Genomic DNA, 21,652 nt, shown 5'->3' on the forward strand with positions numbered 1-21,652 from the left:
ACTCCTGCAAGCAATGCAAAAACCTCAATGTACTTCCTGACCACTAATACATGCATGGGGCCATTAACTACAGAAGTTTATGGTACAGACAGGGACAGATTTGCAGCAGTTGATGTATTTTATACCATCATTGTTGTCGAGCACTTGAATAAATCATGTAAATGCTGCTGAAATAACTGCTTTGGTCTCATAAATCTGTCTGTTAATTATAGTCTTATGGGGCCGTTACTGTGTATTGCTTTCTGTGCTCAGGCATGGCATGTTTGGAATCCACATTGAAATGCTTTACTGTCTACACAGAGAATGACAACTGTATGCAGTGTCACGGCAGTATGTACAGGCCAGATCATTCGTCACGCTCTCCCCAGGCATATAGGACTTCCTCTCTGTTGAGTATATACTGTCACTGAGCAGCATTTATTAATAAACAGAGGCCTTGGGGGGGGAGTGCTATCTTTTACCAGTTCAGACACTATGCTCTCGATCCAACGGCCCTCTGTTGTCTCTCAGTCAATGTCCATCCACCAAGCTGCATCCAGGGGATATCAGCTGATTTATGGCAGAGGAAGTGTAGGCATGGAGATATGCCAATGAACCCCATGATAGTCACTTCTTACCCCGGCTCAGTAAGTCAGGCATGGTCATTAAATCGACAAACCACTGGGTGGGTCACTGGAAGGTCTTGCTGTACTAAAAACGAGGTAGTGAACAATGCAATGCATGGCTTTATGGGTGAATCTAATTAAAAACCTGTCTAGACCATATTTTAACCCAGAATCAAATGGGGGAAAAAGCACATATTATACTTAGAATTTAGAAAAAATCTAATTTTCATAATATTATATATAATATATATATATATATATATATATACACAAAAACAGTTTTTTGGAGTTGAAATATGTTTTTGAGTGAAATATGATCGTTTTTCTTTATGATTGCCCCTTAAATGCATTAATAACAATGATGGCTGAGGGAAAAAGATCTTATCACAATGCAATGAATCTAGCTTTTCCTGTGCCGAAGACTGCTAAACAACACTCAGGGGTGCAAGATTAAAAATAAATGTGATCATGCTGAAAGATTGCAGTCTCAAAATTTATTTTTATAGGCGATGTTTGAACTTACGCCCATTCAGTTCTTATTCGTTCACATATACATGTAATTAAAAGTTTCAGTATGACAATTACAGGCATAAAATACACAATAAACACATTGCTGAGCTATTCATCGGTATTCAGGGCTCATATATTGTTCAGTTCTAAGGCATTATTAGCCCTGCTGAGAGAGCGAATGTAATACAGGGTCACATCAGAAGAGTCCAGTTGCCTGTGTTTTAATTATTTATGCACTTATATGGATTTAATACTCTAGTCTTTTCCTGGCCCTCTCCAAATGCTCACTGTGTTATGTTGAGAAAAGAAGCTGCTGTGATTTAAGAGCCGGTCTCTCCCAGAGCTCATAGAGTGAGTTAACACTACCACAAATGCAATCAAACATAAGTGAAAACCCTCTCGCGCCGCAAGCTACAATAAGTAGGTAACTTTGAGGCAGAAAGATTGAGAGGCTTTGCAATGAGTGGACGGATACCTTTTCCCTCTGCCATCGCATCCACTTTATCTTGATACACACCGAATAAGTGTTAAATGCATCCCAGATTCTATTTCTTCCCTTTACGGTTACCATCCAACACACAAGACACCTTAAAATTTCATTTAGCACATACAGGACCCATTTCTTCAGTCTATTACATTAGACAGGGCCTGAGCTTCTCCAAAGTACTATTTCTCTCTCTGTCATCCTCTTGTACTCTTCCAACAGCCACAGTTTCCACAACAAAGGCCATAATTTCATCAGGGGTGATAAAAACCGAGTGAATCAAGTCGGCAGCTTGTTACTTAGCTTAATATCTGCCTGCATCGAGGCAATAAGGGAACAGAGCTGCCTGTATTAGCTACTGAAGACTTACGGACCCCTTGCAGAAGCACTGAGAGAGTCTGCTGTGACTTTATCTCTCTAAATATATCTCCTTTTCCTCTTGCCCTTCAGACAGACATCCTTTTCAAAGAGTACACCGTGAAGCCCAGTCTGACGTGATCGCTTTTAGGTTGGCTGCAGAGACAGACACGCTGCTGCTCCGAATGAATTCATTCAGATGACAGGCAGATGACTGGGATGGCTAAACTTCACATGGGTATGAATAAATGAAAGCAATTAGTGGATTGGTTAAGTACCACATGGCGACATAAGTAGGTCAAAAGCTACCAGAAGAAAAACGCAGTGTCTGTGCGAACATCAGGTCATATATGCATCTTACGCATTCTATTTAAAGACTATTGTTATTTTCACATATTGTGGAAAACAGGATTTAAAAAAGATGCATATGCAAAGCTACCTCTAGTCCACTAAGACCCTTAATAGAAACTAAGCTTCAAAAACATATAATTTGGAAACTACATGGTGTTTAAGGTCATTAACATGACCAACCACATTTACATTACCAATACTGATGCAGTATTAAGCTACTTGTTTCTCATTTCACATGCAAATATATGTAAATAAATACATGTATAAAGATAAATGCATATAAAAGTCTTAGGGTACAGAAGCAAAATAGAAGAAAGTGGGAAACCGATAACCGATAGAGCTGTTCAGTAGGTCATGTGATCTAAACATGGCTGCCCCCATGAGGCGACCAGCTACATGTAGAATAAAACCGCTTTTATCAGGTTGCTGATGTGAAAAAAAAGCTGGCTCTTTTAACTTGAGAATACCCTAGCTACCACCTAGCAAGCAGTTTTATCATCAACAACAAAAAAAATAAATTAATATATTTGTCTTAAAAAACATGTTGATGATGTTGTTCGGCTGGCCATGTGATCTAAACATGGCAGCCACCACGAGGAGACCTGCTCCATGTAGAATACATTGGGACTGGACTTTAAATTATATTAAAATATTTTAAAATTTCTATTCAAAGTATTTCTATAAGTTACAAGTGAATAGCCAAATCAAATTCTAGTATGTGACAGCTTCATAGCTGGCGAGGCAAGAGGTGGTCTGCAGCCAGTAGCACAAGGAGCACGAAAAAGAAGCCTGTCCATCTTCCGGCCTGAGAGAAAGGGAAAGGTCAATAATATTTTGAGTGCATGGAAGTGCCAACTTATTCATCCTGAACCTTGACAACCATGGTATCTAGCCAATGGAAATGCTGAGTCACTGCTCTCCAGACCACTCGGAGTTCAACGCCCAGAGGAAGGAGTGTGAAGTGGAAAAAAAGAGGTCTGCTTCCTGTAGGCCAAACACCTCGTGAGCTCTGGCATCACGTGACCCTTGATGCTTGACGAGGTCACTTCCTTTTGCAAAGACTACCAGCTACATCCATTTAATGTCATAGAATTAACAATATAAATTAACAATTAATATAATAGACTTTTTCCCCCCCAAAAAATCATTTATAGCCCACTAAATCTCAAAAAGACAAATTTTAGAATTTTTAAGAAAAATACAAGTCAGATCCTCTCTGCGTTTTTAGTGAGAGCAGCACTGAACCGTGCTGATATCTCTTCTTCACAAATGTGGAACTGAAAATCGAGCTGCAGAGGAGCTGTGGAGAGGAGTGAATGTCACACTGACCTACAACAATGGATGAAAAATTTTGTGTCACGATGCTGAACACCGAAGCACTTTTTCCACTGGGGCATGAATCTAGCACACCAGGGCAGGTGTGAGAGATCAGGCCTTATAACAAATGCACCATATGAAACATGAATAGGCACAGCACTGAACAATGAAGGAGAGGAAGGCAGTACAGATACCAAGAAAAGTGCAGAGAGAGAGATGCTAAAAGGGTAAAGCCATGGGACTTTGATTTCATGCCCTTGGTTTCAAAGACATTGCCCATAACACTAAGTGCCAAAAAGGAGTTGCTGGCTTCCACCTCATCCACTCTCTCTCTCATCCTTCATTAGCAATTCTTCTCTTCTAGCACTTCTTTCTATGCGAGCATCTTGGTCGGAGTGGTGGGTGTCCCATGGCTGGAGGCATTTTGTATGCAGTATGTGCATGCATTCCCTGAGAATCAAACCCATGCTTTGGTGTCGCTAGCGCAATGCTCTACTGTTTGAAATGCACCGATCAGGCATAACATTATGACCACCTTCCTAATATTGTGTTGGTCCCCCTTTTGCTGCCAAAACAGCCCTGACCCGTCAAGGCATGGACTCCACTAGACTCCTGAAGGAGTGCTGTGATATCTGGCACCAAGATGTTAGCAGCAGATCCTTTAAGTCCTGTAAGTTGCGAGGTGGGGCCTCCATGGATCAGACTTGTTTTTTCAGCACATCCCACAAATGCTTGATTGGATTGAGATCTGGGGAATTTGGAGGCCAAGTCAACACCTCAAACTCATTGTTGTGCTCCTCAAACCATTCCTGAAGCATTTTTGCTTTGAGGCAGGGTACATTATCCTGATGAAGCCACAGAGGCCACAGAAACCAGGGAATACTGTTTCCATGAAAGGGTGTACATGGTCTGCAACAATGCTTAGGTAGTTGGTAGGTGTCAAAGTAATATCCACATGGATGACAGGACACAAGGTTTCCCAGCAGAACATTGCCCAAAGCATCACACTGCCTCTGAAGGCTTGCCTTCTTCCCATAGTGCATCCTGGTGCCATGTGTTCGCACCCAGCCATCCACGTGATGTAAAAGAAAACGTGATTCATCAGACCAGGCCACCTTCTTCCATTGCTCCGCGGTCCAGTTCTGATGCTCACATGCCCACTGTTGGCACTTTCGGCAGTGGACAGAGGTCAGCATGGGCACCCTGACTGGTCTGCGGCTATGCAGCCTCAAACTGTGATGCACTGTGTATTCTGACACCTTTCTATCAGAACCAGGTGCCCTAGAACCAGTTTTAACAAGATGTAATATAACTCTAACGTGTCCCCTGAACGTGTCTGTGAAGTTTCAGCTCAAAATACCCCATAGATTTTTTTAATTAATTTTTTTAACTGCCTATCTTGAGCCATAATTATATATGCACAGATTCTGTGCGCGGCCCCTTTAAATCTCACGCTCCCCCGCCCCCGAGCTCTCGACTGCCTTAACCAGCATAAACAAAGTTCACACAGCTAATATAACCCTCAAAATGGATCTTTACAAAGTGAAACGGTTAGAAACGATGGTAACTTTAACCACATTTAACAGTACATTAGCAACATGCTAACGAAACATTTAGAAAGACAATTTACAAATATCACTAAAAATATCATGGATCATGTCAGTTATTATTGCTCCATCTGCCATTTTTCGCTATTGTCCTTGATTGCTTACCTAGTCTGATGATTCAGCTGTGCACAGATCCAGACGTTTTGCCCTTGTGTAATGCCCTGAATGTGAGCTGGCATATGCAAATATTGGGGTCATACACATATTAATGATCCTGACTGTTATGTAACAGTCGGTGTTATGTTGAGATTCGACTGTTTTTCGTAGGTCTTTTAAACAAATGAGATTTACATAAGGAGGAGGAAACAATGGTGTTTGAGACTCACTGTATGTCATTTCCATGTATTGAACTCTTGTTATTCATCTATGATGAGGTCAATTAAATTTTTCATTCGAACTTCTTGAGTAATTTGAGCTACAGTAGCTCATCTGTTGGATCGGACGACACAGGCCAGCCTTCGCTCCCCATGTTCCTTCCTTGGACCGCTTTTACCTAGCACTACCTAGTTATTTTATTAAAAATGTGATATAAAAACATCTGTATGAGGAAAAAAATAATTTAAAATTAATTTTAGCTTTAATTTTTGATACATGGTATATTATAAAACTTGAAGCTGCATTAAACTTACATTAAACTTGCATTAAACTACCAGGTAGCTGCATTCACTTTGGCAGCCCTAACTAACTAAAATACATATTTTATAATACTAGAATACTACATTTAGTTTAGTTGCAGATTTTGAGTTATCAAAGTGAAAATAAAACAAAAACATATATTTGCAGGAATACCTGAATGAACATAAGTTAACGAAACACACATACAGACAGCATCGCATGCCCATACACAGGCATACATCAGAAGAGCGGGAATTGAAATTCAGAGCAGGGATTTACTAGACCCTGCCCCACATGTGAACAGAATAGTAATAGAATAATACCACTGACTAAGTAGACCATATGCAACACACAGAGATCCTTTGGGATTACCATTGAGGTGTGAGTCTCAGGGTCATGCTGTTTGTAAGCGGTAAAGGCACCATTTCTGGACAATCCGCATTGGTCATGGTCTCAAACCTGAATAGCTACAGCCATCTAAAACACTTCTTTCGCTCATCTGCGCCTCTGACTCTTTCCCTCTCTGAGTAGATTCGGAACAGATGAAAGGGTTTTTTTTTTCTCCTCTCAAATGCAACAGACGCTCCTTGGGCATTAAGTTTGATCAAAGACTAATCTGTGTGTGAATGATGATTCAAATTAGCATCTGTTTCAGCTGGGCAAGAGGGAGCGGCTGAACCCAAAGCTATTTGAGGAAATAAGAGAGAGAAATACAGAAAGAGATGGAAATAGAGAAAGAAGGAAAAGATCTGACACTAAATGGGACCAGAAACTTTCATGTAATGATTTATGATGTGCCAACCACACCAAGTTCAAACAGATATCTATCTATCTATCTATCTATCTATCTATCTATCTATCTATCTATCTATCTATCTATCTATCTATCTATCTATCTATCTATCTATCTATCTATCTATCTATCTATCTATCTATCTATCTATCTATCTATCTATCTATCTATCTATCTATCTATCTATCTATCTAAATTGTAACTTAAAGCATTCTCAATCTCAACTCAATTCCAAATGGCCTTCTTCCTCCAGACCTCAGAAGATGGCTAAAAGATCCAACCAGGAACTCTAACATGTCACTTCATGGAGAGACAAGAGACTCAGTGACTGGAGCAAATCTATGGATAATTTGTGAGTCATTAGTAAGTGCAGCACCAGAACAGGAACTTCACCCATGTAATCTGGCTTTTGATGTGCAGTAGAGGATGGAGGTCGAAAGGTACAAGATGTTTAAAACTACATCAGGCAAAACAAAACAGGTCAATGTTAGAGCATGAGCAATGCATTCAGCTACATTAGTCAGGGAGGGTGGGACGTAAAATTGCTGATACTTGCTTTTTTATTCCAGGTGTTGACATAAATATCTTGGGTGGAGAATCGGAAATGCCTGTTACTGCAAGAAATTACTTGAGTTTCTGACTAGGCGTCTCTCCAGAGAGGGTGACTTATCTTGCCTGACCTTAGCATGGCAGCATGCCAGCCATCCTCGGTGACCGGCATGTGAAACAGTAAGCCACTTCTTCCGTCCTGTGAGAACGGTCACACAAATGCCCTGCCCCGTCCGTCAAACTTCCCCTGAGCACGACTAATATAATGCCCACTTCCTTTTTGCTCCCTTCCTCTTCCTGTCTGACTCACTTTCGCCAGGAACAATCAGAGAGATCTTATTCACATTCCTTCTTCCTTGTTTCCCGTTTAGAGCGATATTCCGTATGGCCTGCGGATGCTGTCAGTCACTGACTTCATAAAAACATAGACTGGAACTAGAACCCAGTAAACTAGAATTTATTACACTGACAATCATCCTGAAGCAATTGAGGGTTAGGTGACTTGCAAAAATAACAATGGTGATGGACCAAGATGGCTTTTCTGGAGGGAACCACACCAGCAAACTTCTAGTTAACAATTCTATAATATCCAATATTAGTTTTAATATCCAATTATATGTATAATGTCTAGCAAATATAAAATGTTTAATTTTAAAAAATGTCATTCTATTCCTCAGAGCCAGAAAAAAAAAAAAAAATTGTAGAATTTATTCAACATTGTTGCTTTCATGGCAATTTACATCCTGCATCCAACAAGTTGAGACACACAATGAAGCACTGACTCAGAGGAAGATCTCCCACTCTGTACTGAGAAATTATGCAAGAATGTGCAAAACCAATCAAGACTTTTAGGAGATGAAAAATTAATGTCATCATCACACGTAGGTGGACAAGAAAGTGTGAAAAAAGGATATAAACGTGGAGCGATATGTTGAAGACATGGGGGGATTGATAGGCTGTAACCCGCAGTATGTTGGACAGCGTACAGCACCTCTGAGTTTACAGTGATTTCTACATTCATTTAATTCATCCACTCATCACAGCTTGCAACAGCGATGATGGACACAATCATGATCTGTAGTCACCACTAGATTTCCTTTAACCACAGTTAGAACATCAAGGAGATAGAGGCTGATAGCAGGTCATGGTGTACTGATGGGGTCGGCGGACGGAGTTACTGCGACAATTTATGCTGTATCCTGAGGTGTTTCTGCAAGGATCTTATCTAGGTGAAGATCTTTTGTTCTGAGAGAGAGCAAAGCACAGTAGCCGCATGATTTGAAGCGTATTGACTCGGTGTGGAGAGCCTGAGGCCAGTTGGCTAGACAGAAGCACAAATTCACAAGACGAACCCAGTCAAGGCCGCACACTTGGACACCTTGGGCTTTGTTTTACTGATCCAACTTCAATGGAAAGACAGTCAGAAGTGTTCCTCCTAAGAAGGACAGGCAAAAAACCGGAGGACAGGTGTGTATGTCCATAGTAATTAATGCAGACAGGTTGGGCATCTGCCAAAGTCCTGCAAAGATCATTAGGTGATGCAACAACCAAGATAAGATTTGACAGGAGAGGGCATGCTTATATCGACACCGCAATACCCATGTACACAAACACGCGTAACCCCACCCAACAACACGTACACGTGCACACATATGCTTGCTTGCAGCCACAATCATTTCTTTCCTCCACCCCACTGAGCAAACAAAAGGAGGAACAGAGGAACGAGGGAGGGACAATGTTTAGGAGGGGTGGAAAGCTGTCTGCTACAAGCTGTTAATTGTCAGGCAGAAACTAAATGAGTAAACAAACAAACAATATAAAGCAAATTAATTTTTAATTCAGGCTCCATACCGTTTTACGGAATGCTTGTTTTTGACAAAATTCTTCAACAAAGCCTTTAATTGACAGATTCGTTCTGATGCATAATAATGACAGGCAGAGATAATGAAATATTTATCGCCTCCAGGAACAGAAGCTCTGCCTTTTTCGAGTTACATAACTGGAGTATTTCCAAAACAGTTGATGTGGGGCCAAAGCAATGAGCATATGAGGTGGGTGGTTGAGCTCAGTTCACCTCTGAACTCTTGCCCGTGGCGATGAGCGCTGTCTTTAACTCAGCTAAGGGTTAGAAACTTCTTCTCGAAAGTGTTCGCAAGCAGCTAAGATGCCTCGGGTTACTGCCAAAAACTCACTAAACAATTCAACCAAAAAGCTTCCAAAACGCTTGTGGTAATGAGAATGTTTCAGCAAAGTTATATGTTTTCAGAGTTCATCAGTCTGTTTTATCTAAAAAGATCAAGGAAAAATTGATTCCTCAAGATGGCCACCAAGTTTGTGCACCCTGGTGAAAATATAAGTTGTAAATATGAACCGAATTTGAATTAGCATCAGCAAAAACAGCATTATTCAACATTATTCAAATTTTAATCCAAGGAAGTAGATCTGAAATGAATGAAATTCAACTCTAATTTTTGGTCCCAATTCTTTAGTTTTGAATTTTTCCCAATACTGGCTTCTTCCTATCAACTACACAAAACACCTCATCAACCCCCTAGTAACCACACAGAACACTCTAGCAACCCCCAATGCCATAGCAATCATTCACAATACTTCAGCAACGCCTAGGAACATTTTAGCAACCGGAAAAGTCAATTTAAAGGTATAGTAAGTGATTTATAAGGAGCACTGTTGATATTTGAAATCGAGACCCAAACAAACACACCCCTACCAAACAGAACACAACCCTCCCTTCATTGCTCCGCCCCCAAAATAACAAATATGCTTTGCAAAACAGGAAGCAAATAACAGCTGGTGCATCAGACAGCTCACGCAAGTATGGCTGGAAACCATTGTTACTCAGTGTTTCTTAGAGATTGCTTACTGGTCCTTTAAACGCCATTCTCAAACCATTTTACTTCTTTAACACATGTAACATGACATATTATAAAGTAGAACGAAACAACCAATGAAGAAAAAAGGGCAGGATTTGTTTTTAACTATCAGGAATTGCTTGGATTGTCAAAAAAAATGGGCATTTCATACCAGAGTACACTGTGAAAAATGTAATGTTTACAGCTAAAGTAAAAAAAAAAAAAAAAAAATGTACAGTACAGTACAAACATGTTAGGTACTTAACTTTAAATTATTGACAGTATCTTTTTTATTTAATACTTAAATATTATCAAATTTATGGAAGTACAAATTATTAATTATTATATATTTTACTGTGAAAAGCAAAAGTACATTCCCAAAAGTCCCTGCGTGACACATAAGATTATGATTTATATAAATTATTATTTTTTCTCATTCTTGTTATCAGCAATGTCTACATTAGGAAGTTTTGCATTACATTGAGTAAAGGTTCATTGCATTATTTTAGCATTAACCTGACGGTGTTTTGTCTTTGTGTGTATGATCCTGTGCTTCGTCTCTATACAAGTTTTGACCAAGTATTTTGGTATATTAAAATTCTATCACTTAATGGAGTAGTTCAGTTGTAAAATATACAGGTGCCAATATGCATTCCTGTAATGCAGGAATCATTGTACATGAATTTCTGACAACCACAGCTGCCTGTTTTTTTAAAGTATATATATATATATATATATATATATATATATATATATATATATATATATATATATATATATATATATATATATATAAATAACGTGCACTATATAGTGCACAGTAAGACCAGAAAAGTGTATTAAGAAAGTAAATGGGGTCCATTTTAGTTCATGCCGACTTCAAAGTTGAGGAAGACCCCTGGAAATGGCCAACAGCAAGATAACCTGTGATCTGCTGAGCTTACAGAAGTCCTGAAATGAACCGTTCATAAAACCTGGTCTCAGATCAGTGCAAGAGCACAGCGCTGAGTAAACACCCAGCTGACACCATTACATCACAGTGACAGAGTATCACAGATTCCACGCTTTCACTTCTTGTGTGGCAGGCATTAAACAGCATTAACCCATAATCCTAAACTGCTACAGATGCAGACTTGAGCCACTATTCATTCACAGCAGTGAACCTGCCCAAACCCCCCTTCCATTATCCCTCGCTCTCTCACTCTCTCTCGCCATCCCTCCCCAACCCCCATCGGCAGACAGTAGCTTCAGAGCAGTCATATTTAATCAACATCTCGGTGGACAACACAGGGATCTGCCGTCCTCTGTTGAGAGTCTCTGTGCTGTCACACTTGGGATAATTGTCTTAGATACCCTAATTCGACAGTCGTTCCCCTTAAATGCTCAAGAAAAGAAGCGTGGTTGACCTACATTGCTGTTGATCTGTGAATTATACATGATGTCAACATTTGATTATTTATTTCCTGTGGTGTAATTCAAGAGACAAACAATTACGTTCGTAATTGTGCTGCCTTTTCAAACTCAGATATGGAAAGCTGAAGGGAAATGTTGATGTTGAGGTTTGACACCACAGGAATCACGGTATGACATCTCTGTTGTACGCTAGCAGACCGTAAAGATATGGAATCTGTTAGAAAACATGCTGCTATTTTCTACAAGAATTTTATGTATGACACAAACAAACAAATGAATCATTTGATGGGAGTGCTGACAAGCTGAGAAAGGAAAACAGTGATTGTTCATTGTTATCATGATTCCGGACAGATTTGTACATGCTCAAACAATCGTGCTTCCCCCCAAAGGTCAGATTTGTGGTCTAATCAATTCCTAGTGCACCCAATGACCTTGATGTTTTGAAATGACTCGATATTTTCCAGTTTCATTATGACTATTGCCTTTAAAAGACAAGCAATCAAACAAAAACATGCTGTATTCAGTATACCTCGCCGACCTGTATGAATCCAACTAACATTTTCAATGAATAATTGCCAGAATCAGCACTGTTTCACATATTTTAACACTTTTTTTCTTTCTTTCTTTTTTTTTTTTTTTTTTACATATTTTGAAGGAAAAATTGTAAAATAAATACAACTAGAATGTACTTCTCCTGAAGAAAATGTGAGTGGTGCTTGCAGTGGCAAAACTCGGCACTTAGCAGGTAATTACTAGGGTGTTCTGGGAGGTTGCTAGGGTGTTGCTTGGCGGTTGGTAGTTGTCACAGATGGTTACTATGGAGTTTTCTAGACTTCTTAGCATGCAATTAACATGTTTAACATGTTATGAACATGTTTTAACACTTAGTAAGTTGTTATTCGCATGTAGCTATTCACTGCTAGCATATGTAGCATCCTGGAAGTCCTGTTTGCTAGTATGAGTCAAAAGATCATATTTTGAAGGGGAAATTGTGAAATAAAAACAAATATACATACTATTTGAGTATATAAGAGTAGTTTGTAAAGCTAAACAGCATACATACAAAACAGAGAAAAATAAATGAACAGTCAAAAGTTGAGGAACAAGTGAAACTTCTGTGGAAATCTGCAGTAACTAGCAAGAACTCAAGGAACCTTTGAATTCAATGTGGCTGCTCCAAAGTAAAGATTTCAAACAGAATGCTGAGCATAAGGGAGAACTTCTCAGTCCAGAATACTTTTCCCACTCTGAGTCGCTCCTTCCGTATGACCCTCTGTTCTCATTCTAAGAATGGATACTTCTTGTTTTCAAAGGAGCGTGTCCAATACTCCTGGCACCAGCCATGCCTTCTGTGAAAGTGCTTGCACAAACCAGTGATGATCATGGGTACACAAAGATGGCATGTGTCATATTTTATTTTTACTTTGGAAGTTGAGAGTTTCATCAACTTTCATCATCACTTTCAGTTTGTTTTGCTCTGTGCTGTGGAAAGTGTTTATCTTCTTGAGTTTCCCTCTCTCTTGTTCCCTGTCTCTCTCCCTCTCTTTTCCGAGGAGCCCTGTTTGCTATCAGACTCAGGAATGAATTTGGGAGGCTTATCGGAGCTCTTTTCCCAGCTGAGGCGGAGAGGATGTGTTAAGGCGTCTGCCTCCTGACAGGAAAGAGGAGCTATCTCTCCTGATAAGGCTATGGCTGACTTGAGAATTGTAACAAAGCAGACAGCATGGATGCAGGTGGGTACACGTCAGCGTATGTGCATAAGCCCGCAGCCAAAAATCCAAACCAGGTAAAAAGGAGGTTAAAAGCAATTATATTCCCACAACAAAGGAATTATTTCCACAAGTGCACCACAGAGAAGCCAGGAAACATATAATCTGAATGCACTCTGCTCTTGAATCAAGCAGAGAAATAAAATCAGAATGAAAGTCAATCCAACAATGAAATGACAACTTTAGACCAAACGACAAAACCGGTGTACATGCTGGGTATTCGCATTCCTTTTATTTCTTCAGTGGTACATGAAAAATGTATCAGATTTTCTATTTTGTCCATACAATAAAATAAACTGGATTTGGACCCCATTGACATTCTATATACAAAAATAGTTGCACAGGAGAAAGTCATATGTATGGAACGATATGAGGGTGAATAAATGATGAGAGAATTTTCATTTTTGGGTTTTGGGTGCACTATGCACTATCCTTTTAAATGACAATGAAAAGGATTCAATGTATGCTAATTACACAAACAGTGTCCATTCCAATAAACAACACAAGAAAGCAATTATTCCAATACTGATAAAATGGATTTTGAAGTTTAGTGACACAAATTACGGATTGTAAAAAAAAAAAAAAAAAAAAAGAACTTGTTTAGAACATCATTCTTTTAGCCTAGCATGTCTGCGGTGGAATCTTTAGTAAGGGTTTAGCAAACACAACGTGAGGGGTTGTGGTAAAGCGAGGAAAATCATTAGCAGTTTGTGGAAGGCACAAAAGGCTTACGTAAGCATATCATGCCTCCTTTTTAGACGCCGTGTAAAAAACAACATTAGCATTTTCTAGGTTTAACATACTGATTTGATGTTACCATACAATCAGGCTACAATTCACTGACAAACAAACAGAAGCACTGGAGTCCATAGATTATTACTGTTATCGTTGAAATAGGCGGTCTTTACATGCTGTGAAATATGGCATGCATGTGGCGGGAAGGATTATATACACGGAAGAATTATAGAGTCTTAGAGAATCACCACAAAGAACGAGCCACGAAAGCGCACGGAACCTGTTGTGCGTAAGCCGCTAATGTGTTCCGCGCAGAAGACAGATTGAGGCATTGAAGAATGGCTGTCCTATAGAAGTGTGTCATGAAGGCAATTCCATTAACATCTTAATAAAAGCAGCCTGGGCTCAAGAGAGCCTGGAGGCTCTGACTAACGCTTTTAGTCAATGGCTTGGGATGAAAAAGTAACAGAGGGCCGCACAGTGCAGGAACTTCGTGGCAGCATTTTTTAGGGACCGTTACTCTTCCCAAAGGACCGGCCTCTGAGTTTGTATGCTTCCCATCATGGTCCACTTGCTCCATTCCCTTTGCCATTTCATTTACTGTCCTTCCTCCCATCTGCTGGATTGAAGATCTAAACAAAAGCTTTTGTTTTCCACAAGTTGGCGGCAGCTGCAGGGGGAGAGAAGGAGAAGGGGAGTGCTGGGTTTAACTGGAGAACTCTTGCCTCTTATGACTGGGCACATGGCAACATGTGTCTTTCTCTCTCGGTCGCTCTCTTTCCCACTCGACACACACAAAGTCTATCTATTCTGTGTCTTCCTCAATTACTTTCTGGCTAAAGTCTCAAGAGGCAAAACTCCATCATGAAAAACAGACAAAACTAAGCACAGATACAGCCCAAACATCCAAAACCCTCAGCCTACCCAAAATGAACCATCAGTAGCAACCCTTTTACCATAAGTTCACTCACTGAACAGCATGCATCATCGGCACACTCATAAAAAGATAGCAGAAGGTCTGAGTTTGTATTGGAGAAATGGGTGGTGATTGATTTTTGTATTCTGTGTTTTAGCTGTTTACACGAAAGCAGCACTATTTCAAATAGTCTATGGCAAAAATGGTCTCAACAAGCTACTGAGAGCAATACCAGCACTTCAGAAGATCAAAGTACAAAAAGACAGAGCACAAAAAGTGCCTTAGGTTCTCCAAATCCAATTGACTTTTTAGGACTGTTAGGGAAAAAAACAACAACATTCTTCAAATTATCTTATTTCGTGTTCCACAGAAGAAACAAAATCATACAGGCTTGGAATGACATTGAGGATGAATAATGATTTTGGGGTGAAAACACCCCTTTTTGCTTATGTATTGTAACATAGAAAACTGATCTTACAGAGAACATGTCTTTCAATTCTTAAAGGATTAGTTCACTTCAGAATTGAAATTTCCTGATAATTTACTCACCCCCATGTCATCCAAGATGTTTATGTCTTTCTTTCTTCATTTGAAAAGAAATTAAGGTTTTTGAGGAAAATATTCCAGGATTTTTCTCCATATAGTGGTCTTCGATGGCTACCAACGAGTTGAAGGTCCAAATTGTAGTTTCAGTGCAGCTTCAAAGGGCTCTACGTGATCCCAGCTGAGAAATTAGGGTCTTATCTAGTGAAACAATCGGTCATTTTCTTAAAAAAAAAAACCTTTTAACCATAAACGCTCGTGCTCGTCTAGCTCTGCGATGCGGCAGGCATTACGTAATCACATTGGAAAGGTCATGCGTGACATAGGTGGAAGTACAGAGAAAGTGCAAACGGCCTTTTGAAAATTTTGAAGTTGGAGGAGAAAATGAGTTTTTTTGCCCTACCATGGTACTTCCATCTACGTCACACATGACCTTTCCAACATGATTATGTAATGCTGAGCATTTGTGGTTAAAAAGTATATAAATTTAAATTTTTTTTTAGAAAATGACCAATTATTTCGCTAGATAAGACCCTTATTCCTCGGCTGGGATCGTGTAGAGCTGTTGAAACCCACTATATGGAGAAAAATCCTCTAATGTTATCCTCAAAAACCATACTTTCTTTTTGACTGAAAAAAAGAAAGACATAAACATCTTGGATGACATGTGAGTAAATTATCAGTAAATTTTAATTCTGAAGTGAACTAATCCTTTAATAAAATGTTGAATAAAAAAAAGCCAGTGTTCTCAGAATGACCGGCACCTGCACTTGATTGACTCGCCCAATTCTCTTGCCCACACTCTGGAGCAGTAAATGCATCAACACCCACAATTCTCTGTGACCAATCTGGACACTGGCACCTTCCAAGTGAGAGTCTGTCCACCAACTGTTCAAGGGTAATTAGCTGCAGCAGAAAACACAGGCCTAATTACAGTGTAGCCGAACGCCGGGTCACAGTATCAACCCCACACCTAATCCACCAATGCTCAAGACAAATTATCACGCCAGGTTGTTTACACCTGATGTACAGAGATAGACAGGAAGAAGCTGCTCAGGCAGCCAAAACTATTGGGTAGACCAGTGCATATAATTTTCTATGTGTAATTGCAATCACCACCACATCTGGTTCTACTTTGCTACACTTGCTTTATGCAAGCGAGAAGGGTCAAAAGTGATAGCAATCTTTGTTGTGACAGTTGGTCGGTAGAGAGCCTTAGATAAACAGCTGAGCGGCAATACTGCAAAGAGAATGCGAGATCAATGCGTTAAAGCAAACAAACATTGGATACACATGCTATTACATGAGACTAGCATAGAGGAAGCAGATGAACTTTCTAGACAAGGGCCCATCCTGCAGGGCATGAACGTGCAAGTCTGTGTCTGTGTGCGCGAGCGGTGGGGGGGTGGGGGTGGTGGAGAGCCTTGCACTGCAAACACAGCCCCCTGAATGCATTTGTACTGTTCACTCATTAAAAAATAGGTCAAGGATTCCGCCTGCATGCATTGCAACTTGTCAAAAACTCTTAAGCTAAACAGGGGCAAGCCCGTATGCCACCATGAGAGAAGAGAAGAGGGGGTTCTCTGGAGGTGTAGTGCACACTGGTGACACAGCATGCAACTAAAACGAGCACCGTGTCATTTATGACTGACCAACCTCAAATGCCCCTCTGCCTGTGTTTAAACCACTCTGTAACCCTGGGTGATTTCGGACATTGTGGTTTGTTGTACCAATAGGTGGCGCTACGGAGCTATGTGGGCCTACTCGAAGGTTGCTTGGGGGATTGGTTGCAATTATCCATCCCAGTGTTCAGTCAAAGCCACAGAGAATGACGAGCTCCTCTGCAAACACTATAGATGCCTGGTGGACAATGGGAGAGATGAGTGATGAGATAGCACATACTTTAGGGTCTTTACATTGCCGTTTTCACAGCTGCAGAATCTCCCTTTGAAAGTACTGATAAGGTAATCTCGCTGACCTCAAAATCCGAGCCAAGAAGATACAAGCACATATCCAAATTGGCCCCTAAACTAACACACTCGAGCAAGGCATTTAACTGGGGCAAGCAGGATAAGCACTCAGCATGGGTCTCTTGTGGCCACCCCATTGAGATTCGACCCTCCGCTTCCCCTCAAACGTATACATCTATCTGAGAGCCAACGGCTAAAGACAGAGGAACAAACCCCCTTTAAGCACATAATACCCTCCAATTACCCTTCAGGAAACGCTTAATGCACCTGACTGACATAATCAAATCAATAGCATGCGACCCTACGTAAGAATGCTAGAGGTTTTTTGACAATCAGAATGAACATGCAAATCCAACTTAGGAAGCTCACGCTGAGAGGAAAAGCAAAGACAAATCTTGATTCACTTTGCAATTCCGATCAAACCACATGAAGCCACCGTGGTAAGGGAAAGGAGGAAGAAGGTAAAGTTGATGGGTGTGCGCCCAGTGGAGACTTGTCCTCTCGGCGTTGTGTAGTTAACCTTATTGATTAAAGAGCCTGTGATCTGGAGATGCTCTACAGCCTTCCCTGTCTCTGAGCACCTCATCAAAGAGAACAAACTACAAAGCCACGCAGCATTCAGAACACAATGTATAGAATGTAATCATCCGCTGCTCATCTGAAAGCATTGTCACTTGTGTAGGTTTGACTCCCCTATGTATGGCAATGTTTAAACCATTGGCGTATGGGACAGTATCCACAGTATGAGCCAATTATATTACGGTCTACCAATAGAGAGTCTAAAATACTTTTTTTATCTGCACAGAGTCAGCATGTATTACAAATTACACTGGAATAATCACAAGCTTGATTATTAATTACCAATATCAATTCACATTGTATAGCGGACCAAATAATGCTTGCTGATTAACATGACAGAGTGGCACTGAAAAACTTGATTACAAAATGACTAAATTGGCCAAAATAACATCATACTCGGGTGCAGGATTACAAGGCTTACAGAATGCCACTGGATTTAAAGTGGAATGTAGCTAAACTGAAATTCAGAAATGTGTTGATTTTTTTGGGTTTACAACTAAAATGGACAGTCAGGCAGCCAAATATGCAGCAACTCCCACTGAAAGGCTTATAAAACAAAAGCTGAGCCAAATATAGGCTAAAACATTGAAACTTTTACTAGCCATGGAAAATAATATATTCATCGTTGTTCTCTTTGCAGGTGTTTCGTGTCAAATTTTCAGGGCAAACAGACAAATAAGTGTTATTTGAAGAAAATTAAAAGGTTATGCTTCCTCAGCTTTGATAGCAGTGAGTGAATTGTACTAATTTAGCTCTTTAAAGCCGAATTTCTGTCAGTAACATTTAGTATAGTTATCTAACCCAGCCAATAACATTTTTGTTTTTATACTTTTAATCTATAAATCTATAATGTGTTGATAATTACCGTATGGTCGACGCACCGTCCGGTACTGAACGCGGTCAAGCAGCCTACTGTTGCTATGGTTACCTCCTCAGGCGAACGCGATTTCAGTCTATTTTGCACACTGGCGAACTTGTAACCTAACTTTTGTGGTTACTGAAAGGGTGTTTAAAAACATAAAATACATACTTTCAAGACTTCCACTGCTTCATTTTTCATCTCAAGTTAAAATATGTATCTAATTTTGCTCGAAACTGGCATCATTCAGACGTTCTCCAGCAATGCGCTCTTTCAGTCCTTGAACGAGCCGTTTTCACCCTGCCGACACGCCGTCTCAGGTCAAACCGCTGTTTCGCTTCAAGACGGAGATAAAAACGATGATGTGAAGAGGTCACGCTCGAGATGAATTCACCTCATCTTCCTCACTGAAAGCGCCGTTTGATTGTGTTAGTCAGACCGATTAATATCATCCCTGTCCTTCATAGCAGATGCCAGTGATTCTCATGCAAATGCTGGCCGATTTTCTACTTAAAGAAACATTTATTTTCTTTAGAGCCGATGTCAGAGCCGTGAGTGAAGGGAAATGAAGATTTGTGAGTGCATCTGCTGTAGTCCAGATGAACGGAGAGGAGTTTAAGGTGAGAGCTGAATTATGAGCACTCGGCAACAATCACTTTCACATTTTGAACGTCTATCAACTTCTTCACGAATATGTGTCACGGTGTTAGTAGTGCACGGACATGGTCAATGTCTATTTAAATGGGCAGCGAGGAAGATTCAAGCAGATAAGATCTTAAAAGTGAAGGTTATGAGGTTTAAATAAGCGTAAATTAAATGGATTATGAGCGCGCGCACGAGTAAGATTGATGACAGACATTTTCATGTGCATGTTTTTCGCTTACACGAGAATAATTTGCAAAACATTGTAGCCTAGTTTTAGCTCTGATTCTGATCTCTTATAGGGGTTGGAAAATAAAAGGAGCCCAAAATTCAAATTCAATTAGCCTACAGACACACAATCATTATCATTTCATATTAAGTTGAATAAGTTGAAACGTGACAGTGAGGATAAGGTTGTTTGCTTCCATCAGCAGCAGCAGTAGCCTAAACATTTCCATATAGGCTAACGAAAACCCTCCAAATTAATTCCCATTATCCTAATTACACTTCTTTGCGATTTATGAGCAATTTAATATCCTGATAACACGAAGGATCTGTTTTCTCTTTCCTCTAACACACTGCACGGAACACATTAGTATTCGTGGCCACATCCCGCACGAAAAGCATCTCAGGGCTTAAATGAATTCATGAAGCACGTTTGTCCACTCACCTACAATCCAGAAGAAAGCTGAGGATGGTATCTAATGTTCAGTTAAAAGATGTCTCTGCGTTCAGCTCAGTTTTGACAGATAGATCCACATCCGAATGAATGCCGGAGCTTTCAAAGGCAGCACCTTCAATAAATTTCTCACAATTCCTCGAAGATTTCTTGCACGCAAGACGATGAATGAACGCTCGCCGCGCGGCTTCAGGTAGCTGATCTATGCAGCAAAATTCAACGCTTCATCTGTCGATGCCGGAGGATGGTCATTCACAAGCTCACATGCCAAGTGCACGGCGCATTCCCCCAGTCCTCTGACACTGACAGCGGCTTGACATCACGCCTTTTCATCAGCAGCTCTCCGTTAGATCGTCATGCGCGCGCTCATTGCTCTTCTGTGAAGGTTTTACGCGAGACTGGCACAGGCACCGAAGCCCAGCAGCGTTACAGTAGCAGCGCGTTTAAACCCAGCCCCCTGTGCTAGCACTCACTTACGGCCGGCTCTATTTGCATGTCGCATGTTTTAACCGTTTCATGCTCTGAACGATGGTCATTTTTTTTTACAAAAGGAACAACTGGGGTTATTAGAAATGTGCATTTACATATTTAGCTTTGAATAAGGTAATTTAATAACTCTGCAATACTAATCTCCCCATATAGTGTCATGTCCAATGGATGCCTCAAGGCTATATTGTAACTTCTCTCATGGGTTCATACAGTAGCTTCACTAATGGGGTTATTTGTTCAAATCAAAATAGTTTGAGCATTTGTGCGCAACCACTTTTTGCACTGCATAAAACGTGCAAAAACAAATGTCCAAGAAGAATTCTGTGGCACAATCACTTTTGAAAAAGAAAAATACCTATAAGTATTATGCAGTGAATAAAAGACTCTCTTTACAAGTAAATCTGTTTTTATTGTCTCTTATTTTACAACCAGCTGCAAGTGCATGTAAGGGAAATGCTAGTCCAGTATTAATTTTGCTAGACAGTGCCATCTTTGGACAGAAGATTGCAATTACCTCATCTAAATCTAGTCAACAGAGATTTAGCCTTTCAAACAAGATTTCATTTTGATTAGAGCTTTTTTATTATGGGTATTATATTATGGGTCCACAAACTATTATTACTTCTCAAAATAATTACAAATGTGACTACACTGAGTATTAAATAAACATTTATTTTAAAACATCTACAAAATATTGTGAAACAAAATAATGCATAATATATTAAATTATATCTTGCATAATAATTTAAGAAAATAAATAATTTTATACTTATTTATCATTATATTTAATATATGTGACCCGGGACCACAGAACCAGTCATAAGGGTACATTTTTTGGAATTGAGAGTTATATTTAATCTGAAATCTGAATAAATAAGCTTTCTGTTGTTGTATGGTTTGTTAGGATAGGAAAATATTTGTTCGAGATACAATATTTGAATATCTGGAATCTGAGGGTGCAAAAAAAAATCAAAATATTGAGAAAAGCGCCTTTAAAGTT

At 39.9% G+C, this 21,652-nt stretch overlaps 1 protein-coding gene across 4 annotated transcripts in view; it reads right to left on the reverse strand.

Annotated features, from left to right (window-relative positions):
- plxna2 (plexin A2) overlaps positions 1-20,542 on the reverse strand; it is a 229,311-nt gene extending 208,769 nt beyond the window's left edge. For all 4 annotated transcript variants that reach the window (XM_067372377.1, XM_067372380.1, XM_067372381.1 and 1 more), the window contains exon 1: positions 20,155-20,542. The gene's annotated coding sequence lies outside the window, so the exon portion shown is untranslated. The remainder of the gene's footprint in view (positions 1-20,154) is intronic.
- Between the last annotated feature and the right edge of the window lie 1,110 nt (positions 20,543-21,652).

This window comes from Chanodichthys erythropterus, chromosome 20 (genome assembly GCF_024489055.1).
Source record: "Chanodichthys erythropterus isolate Z2021 chromosome 20, ASM2448905v1, whole genome shotgun sequence".
Taxonomy (NCBI): Eukaryota; Metazoa; Chordata; class Actinopteri; order Cypriniformes; family Xenocyprididae; genus Chanodichthys; species Chanodichthys erythropterus.